Source organism: Mytilus californianus, unplaced genomic scaffold, assembly GCF_021869535.1.
Source record: "Mytilus californianus isolate M0D057914Y unplaced genomic scaffold, xbMytCali1.0.p SCAF_7, whole genome shotgun sequence".
In the NCBI taxonomy this organism is placed as follows: Eukaryota; Metazoa; Mollusca; class Bivalvia; order Mytilida; family Mytilidae; genus Mytilus; species Mytilus californianus.
Window position 1 is genome coordinate 97,246,295 of NW_026262723.1, and position 8,432 is coordinate 97,254,726.

At 30.1% G+C, this 8,432-nt stretch overlaps 1 long non-coding RNA gene across 1 annotated transcript; it reads right to left on the reverse strand.

Moving 5' to 3' along the window:
* Window positions 1–858: 858 nt before the first annotated feature.
* On the reverse strand, window positions 859–7,569 carry LOC127708834 (uncharacterized). The gene is made up of 2 exons (XR_007985404.1): window positions 6,264–7,569; window positions 859–1,892 (listed from the first exon to the last, which is right to left on the reverse strand). It is a non-coding gene; the product is annotated as an uncharacterized LOC127708834 (long non-coding RNA).
* Between the last annotated feature and the right edge of the window lie 863 nt (window positions 7,570–8,432).

Below are 8,432 nucleotides of genomic sequence, written 5' to 3' on the forward strand. Positions count from 1 at the left end.
TTAATACGTTTAGCTTACTTTTAGTAAAAACAAACTCATCCGGCATGGCAAATATGGCGGTTAATATTTGGCAGTCAGTTTGCATTGAAATTCTATAGAAAATCATTATTTCATCTCTTTAAATTTGTTCAGCCAATATTAACCAAACTTTACATGAATGGTATATGAAAGGCCTTCTACAAATAATTCGCATTTGGATGAATCAAATGATAAACATCTCTACCAGAGGCATTCTTTGGTTCTGATTGACCTATTTCTAAAAATCTTTTCCTCTGAAAAAGTATTTGAAACTTAGGTGTTTTTGAGATAAAATAACCCTCTACACAGGACCTTGTAATGCTGATCGGTTATCAAACAGGATGGTAACGGTGTCACATAGTTCCCATTGAAACCAAATTTGTAGTATATTCGATTCGGCCTGAATATTGCCCTATTTATTGCATAAATTTCAAATTAAGATTTATGGCACTTATCAGAATGTATCATGGCTCTAGCAAAGACTATATAAAAAATAGAAATAGTTTCAAAATTTACGTATCATCGTTCTTTTTATGACAAAATTCAACAAAACGAACAATTTTCGATTTTAGTTAACTATTCATCAGTTTGCAAATTGTAACAGTAGTGGCAACAAAATATGAAAATATGTTTAGAAATTACATTTCGATTTTTTTAATTTAATAGATATAAGAAGATGTGGTATGAGTGCCAATGAGACAACTCTCCATCCAAGTCAAAATTTATAAAAGTAAACCATTATAAAACTGCTGATCAAATGGGAACCAACATTGGCAGAAATAATGTATTGCATGCTATTATCAACTGATGATCTAGTAATGAATATATGTCATCACGTAGTTTCTAGCGTCTGTAAAAGTTATTTGCTGCCCACAGTCATTAAGAATGGATATTCTTGGTGTTGAACTATTTTTTTTTCCTCAAACTGCTGGACAGTCGGACTTAGCTAGAATAATATTATGAAGTTCTTCGTTTACCATTTTCTTGGGTTCTTTGTGATTTTGAAAAAAGGAAATTTGTAGGAGACTTGTGTGTGGCATGGTTCACGACTGTTGGCATACTTTATAAAATGTACAGTAGTCAATATTGTGCGTAAATAACGATACAGGTTACTCAAAGCTTCCAGTTTATTATGTTAAATGTGTACCTGTATTCTCGACTGAAATGCCAACATGATCGAGATATGTGGTTTTCTTAAATGATTTACATTATTGCGTTTTGCAGTGTAGCTTTTGTTATTCCACAAATCGAGACAAATTGTGAAAAAGTTTAATAGACCAGAACTACCAATAAACTATTTTTTTAGCAAATAGTGTTGTTCGTGTTCCTTCGATTCGATTTCTGATAGCATCTTCGTAAATTGATACTTTTAAGTCAGTTTTCATTTCTATTTAGGTGTGCTTCTGGCGAAAGATCGGCTCCATATAAGTTATGAGGAAAAACGACTGAAACAGACACTACATAAGTTTTACGGTCACCATCATATTTTGTTTTACAGATACGATGTATGTGTTTCTTAACACAATAGCGACATGTGTTCGCGGTCTTCGTTCTTTAGATACCATTATAGTCGTCTGGTCTGTAAATCTGCTTATTGTGTCTTATTCCCGATTTAGACATTTTAACTAAGTGAGGATTACCATGGTGTGTTATGCATGCATAGCAGGGGACACTTATCCTGCCGATGCACCTGGTTAACGCAATTTTCTCATTTTTTGTTTTATACCTTGATTTGTACCTTCTTAGTGTTTATGACACTTGAACATCGATAAACTACTATTTTGTTTTGATTTGCAACATAAAGTTTTACTTAAACAATGAATTTTATCATGAAACTGTTTATGGTTTTGTTCCCGTTGATAATACACCACTACCTGAAAGAAAATATCTCAAATTAATATATCAAAGTGGCAATTTTTTGTTGCATCAAGCTAAGATATTGCAGTCGTTAGTAAATGTTTAAATCTGAACAATAATTCCATTTTCAATAAGCTCAGTTAATCAATAGAAATGATGCAAAACACAGGAAGCAATAACCAAGGTTTAACTTACCGCATTCCTATGGGGATCACAAATATCTGAATTTACCTAAAATGTCATGACAATTGAAGCTCATCAAAAATGATATTTGCAATACAGGTTTTTCTTGCATGAAAAAAGTTAAATCACAAAAATACTGAACTCCGAGGAAAATTCAAAACGGAAAGTCCCTAATCAAATGGCAAAATCAAAAGCACAAACACATCAAACGAATGGACAACAACTGTCATATTCCTGACTTGGTACAGGCATTTTCTTATGTAGAAAATGGTGGATTAAACCTGGTTTTAAAAAGTCAGTAAAGTATCTATGTCAAATACGTAATATATTAGTGTGTATTAATTGCAGATAAGTATCATTTCTTCTCAAATCTAATTGTTGGTAGCATTAAATTTCTTAATTAATCACATTGGGTAAATTAAATAGTAATGTATCAATGCCTGATTTGATTAACTAGGGAACGACCCTGAATGGGTGGGTTTTTTCTTTCTTCCCAGCTCTGAAGAAAAACATATTTTAATCAGGGATAATTTTTAAAAATAGATTTCTGATGCTTGCGTGGTTTGAAAAAAAATCAGAATGAACAAAAATAACCATACCCCCATGAAAGTTAAATGGTCGTTCCCCTAGTGTCTCATTGAAGTTTATCCCACATTTTTTTTCATTCAAAAATAATACTAGTAAGCGAATGTATGTTCTATTTCTGTGAATTATCTAAACAATGGTACACGCTTTTAAAAATGGCAGCAATACATTATCTTGTATGTCTACTTTCTGTTTGTCTTCTTATGTAATGTTATGTGCAATGTCATAAACTGAACGCCTGATTTAAATGGGTATATATCCTGTCTAGTCATGTGACCTATATCTGGGTATGTGCACATGTACTGGTAAGTTTGTTTCTCTTGTACTTAACATTTTTTAAATTTCTTTAATATTTACAGAAATTATATCAGTTTCTCAATGTGCGCTAAAAGTTAAAGAAATTAACCAGAAAAGGAACATTGAGTTAGCGGTCAATTTACAGTTGTCCGGAAATTGTATTGTCAGCATTTATATCTGATACATGTTATGATTTGCACAATTCTAGTCCTTTTATCGTCTATGTCATTTCAACTGCATAAATGTCTTTTCCTCATTGGTGCGACATTATCCATGTGTGCTGAACGGATCATGATAAAAAGACTTTCAAATACTATGAAAACATAAAAACGTGGTATAAGATAATCAATGAATTTGATTCCGTAATACATGTTTTAATACTTGTAGTTGATTCTTTGTGCCAAAAAAAGCCCAAAATCCATTTGATTTTAAAAGCGGAATTTTTCATTATGACATCAATAACCACTGCAAAATTTCAGTCCTAATTTAAGTTGTTAACAATTTTCAATTAAACTTTGAAATTTTAATAATAATAGAAAAAAAAATAAAACAAAAATATTCCATTATAAATTCCATCATAAATGTTATTGTTTTGGTTCATAAATAATTAAACTTTCAAAAATGCATATTTGTCTATTTATTTATTCATCTATTTTAAAAAGATAAAGTCACAAATAAATCTGAAGTTATCTGATTTGCAAAAAAATAACCATAAAGGATATCTGAAATACCCATAATTTAGAATTGTAAGTCATCTTTAAAATTTATAATCAGAGGTTGTGCCATAAATAAGAAAAATATAGGCTGTATTAAATGAACAATTACAAATTTCTACAACAAATTGATTTAATAAGGGATATTTTGAGTGAAGACATGCTGGAACATGATAGTTCGTCTTTTTGTAGACCCCTTACATAAGTGGTTTATCTAAATAGATACGATGGTTCTCTCAGAAAAATAAATTCTGTTCTCTTCATGTGCATAGCCTTTGAGCATTGTCAGGTCAAAAGTTATTAACAATATTTTAGTGTCAATATTAAAGAAGGTAAACGAAGAATAAAAATGGATATCTTGCATAATTTTCAACAATATATTGACGAGAATAGAATGTATTACTATCCATGACGATCCAAGATGTATTTCAATCTATGACAGGTTTGTAGTGTATTTTCTTTTCGTTCAGAACATTTAATATTAAATGCAGGTATATACCTTACCTGCTGGCTGGTAATCACAAACAATAACGGATTTATGTCAATCTTTATAGATCTTATTAAGTTACCCCTTTTCCCATTAAACTAATGTGTTAGATTTGAAGTTTCAATGCGGATATGTTCGTATAATTGTGAGTGTTTTTTGACAGATAAATAAAAAGAAATAGAAATAGGGAGTGTTGAATGCTAATTTAAACTATGCACATGCATTCTAGGAATTCATAATCAAACCATTCTTAGGAATTGTAATGCTGGGTTAGCTATTTTTTCTTAATTTTGACATATTTCTTGGTAAAGAGGTCAAAAGTGTTCTTTTAAAGGTAAACTTCATAACCAAATGAAAATACAATTTGTTTGAACATATCGAACATGAAAATAGGTACAAAAATTTCCGAATCATAACAACAACAACAACAAAATAACCAACAATCAAACAGGCAAATAAACAAATATGTAAAAAATGACCTTTTGATTTGTCTGAATTTTGTAATTCTTGGTTAGGTTTTCCAATTTTTTTGTACAGACGGTAAGGAACTAATTGTCTTCTCTGAGTTCAATGCAAGTGGTAAACAGTTTGAATAAAATACTTTTACCAAAAGGCATTTATATCTGATACATGTAATGATTTGCTCAATTCTAGTCCTTTTATCGTCCATGCCATTTCAACTGCATAAATGTCTTTTCCTCATTGGTGCGACATTATCAATGTGTGCTGAACGGAAAATGATAAAAAGACTTTCAAATATTATGAAAACATAAAAACGTGGTATAAGATAATCAATGAATTTGATTTCGTTACACATGTTTTAATACTTGTAATTGATTTCATGTGTCAAAAAAAGCCCAAAATCCATTTGATTTTCAAAGTGGAATTTTTCATTATAACATTAATAACGACTGCAAAATTTCAGTCCTAATTTAAGTTGATAACAATTTTCAATTAAACTTTGAAATTTTAATAATAATAGAAAAAAAAATAAAACAAAAATATTCCATTATAAATTCCATCATAAATGTTATTGTTTTGGTTCATAAATAATTAAACTTTCAAAAATGCATATTTGTCTATTTATTTATTCATCTATTTTAAAAAGATAAAGTCACAAATAAATCTGAAGTTATCTGATTTGCAAAAAAATAACCATAAAGGATATCTGAAATACCCATAATTTAGAATTGTAAGTCATCTTTAAAATTTATAATCAGAGGTTGTGCCATAAATAAGAAAAATATAGGCTGTATTAAATGAACAATTACAAATTTCTACAACAAATTGATTTAATAAGGGATATTTTGAGTGAAGACATGCTCGAACATGATAGTTCGTCTTTTTGTAGATCCCTTACATAAGTGGTTTATTAAAATAGATACGATGGTTCTCTCAAAAACAAAATGTGTTCTCTTCATGAACAAAGCTTTTGAGCATTGTAAAGTCAAAAGGTATTAACAATATTTTAGTGTCAATATTAAAGAAGGTAAACGAAGAATAAAAATGGATATCTTGCATAATTTTCAACAATATATTGACGAGAATAGAATGTATTACTATCCATGACGATCCAAGATGTATTTCAATCTATAACAGGTTTGTAGTGTATTTTCTTTCGTTCAGAACATTTGATGTTAAATGCAGGTATATACCTTACCTGCTGGCTGATAATCACAAACAATAACGGATTTATGTCAATCTTTATAGATCTTATTAAGTTACCCCTTTTCCCATTAAATTAATGAGTTAGATTTGAAGTTTCAATGCGGATATGTTCGTATAATTGTGGGTGTTTTTGGTCAGATAAATAAAATGAAATAGAAATAGGGAGTGTTGAATGCTAATTTAAACTATGCACATGCATTCTAGGAATTCATAATCAAACCATTCTTAGAAATTGTAATGCTGGGTTAGATATTTTTTCTTAATTTTGACATATTTCTTGGTAAAGAGGTCAAAAGTGTTCTTTTAAAGGTAAACTTCATAACCAAATGAAAATACAATTTGTTTGAACATATCGAACATGAAAATAGGTACAAAAATTTCCAAATCATAACAACAACAACAACAAAACAAACAACAATCAAACAGGCAAATAAACAAATATGTAAAAAAATTACCTATTGATTGGTCTGAATTTTGTAATTCTTGGTTAGGTTTTCCATTTTTTTGTACAGACGGGAAGGAACTAATTGTCTTCTCTGAGTTCAATGCAAGTGGTAAACAGTTTGAATAAAATACTTTTACCAAAAACATCACCACAGTTTAGACTGTCTTCATACTTTTTTTTTTCAAGAATTTACGAATGAACAGGTACAGTATAAAACAGTGGTACTTGCAGACATGTTTGATCCCGCCCATTCTTTGCGTGTCTATACGGGTTAGGAGCCTGTGATTCCGTGGCTGTTGCTGTCTGTCATATTTGTCTTTCGTTTATTCCTTTTCATCGATCAGCCCGTTGGTTTTTCTGGTTTAGTTCTTTCATAACTAATGCCTGATTTTCGGTATACAGTCTGTGTTTTGTTCATGGTTGGAGGCCGCGCGGTGTCCTATAGATGCTTGCATCAACGTCATTTTTACTCTGGCGAATGGTTGTCTCACTGGCAATCATATCATTCTCCTTATGTTCCTACTAGTAAGGATTTTATTACATTTTCCTGATTCCTGATATAGATGGCTGCTATCTTAGACTGTTTTGGAAGGAGTGAGACATGCTTTGTTCGATGCCATAAAAAGTTTCTAGGTATTGTTTCCTGTTCATTTGACCCCATTTGTTCGAAGACTGACTTTCGACCGACATTTTTTTTTCGTTTGATTTGTGTCTTATAGATATGATAGACATATAATCTACATCTTATTTTGTCCTCGTTTTATCCTTGCTATATATTAAGGTAGTAAAACATGTTCTTATCCTGTGGTCAATACAATGCATATATTGTTTCAATCTTTTCGTATAAACTGAATATATTCAACTCTCAATTCGAATGTTCCATAAACAAAGAATTTGCGGTTAAGGTCCTGTAGTGTCTTCGCCCACTCTTTAGTTTTAATGTGTTTTATGATTATTATTTCTTCTACTTGTTTCTTTTTGCTATTGTGTTGTCCGCCCTCCTTCCAGGAAGGATTTCTGCTTGCTCTATTATCCCTTGGTGTCTTCAAACTTTTCTCATGTTCTTTTACATTAGATATACAAGGTCCCATAGCATCCAACATGCCATATATGTTATTATGCCGTGCATATAAGTACAAAAGTATACTGTTGAGGGGTCCTTAGGCGACCTTTAGAAAAATTTCTGCTTCTATCCAAAAGACCATCTTTTTAAAGTCGCAGTGTAAATTTCTGCCCTTCATCCAAGTTGGCACAATTGCCAACCATAACTGATCGATCAATCGTTTATAATTATAATGTATAGTCCTTGATATGCATGAAATATTATAGACCAACGATAATCAACTGGTCAATCAGAACTATGTTAAGAATGAAATAAAAACAAATTTATTTCGAATATATCTCACAATTGAAAGCATTCAGAATCTCAAAAGTAAATAATTATGGAAATCATTCGGTAATCTACGTATTGTTTAAAATAATGAATTATTTCTGAGAAATGTGTATCAACTCTTTACAATAAATTTTAAAGCTTGCTTGTTTTAACTTTAAGAAGAGAGATATTTACCATAAGAAGTTTGGAAAAACGTTAGAACTCATTTTTATTTCATTGCATTATTTTTTATTGAACTCTTGATTTTAATTTTCTATTTTTTTATAAATTTGATTTAACGTCTTTGATAAATTGTTGTTTTTGAATTGTTCTTTGGTGATTTTAGCATTTTCTGGTGAATATCACAAACAATGTAACTTGATAATTCATTTATAATTGTAATTGTAACAAAGGGTGTACATGTTACAGTGAATTTGTGCCATTAATGATTTTGTTAAATTCCTGAAATTTCAGTTTTCTATAATGACTGAATTGATTAGAGAGTTTATAAAATCAATATTATGACGACTAATTTCAACAGGGTTTTCTTTTTTTTTTTAATTATTCCGATATTTTCAGTGATCTCATAATTTCCAAACTATTTCAGAATTTAAAAAAAGATTGATAAACCTGCTAGTGATGATCAAAATCTCTGAATATTTCAGGAATATTTTACAAATCCACTATATATACATATAATCCGAAATCCGAAATATTTATAGATACTTATATTTAGTGTTTCCTTTTCTAAATATTGGTGTTGTTTTGTACACTTTTTATGCGTATATATATATATATATAGATTAA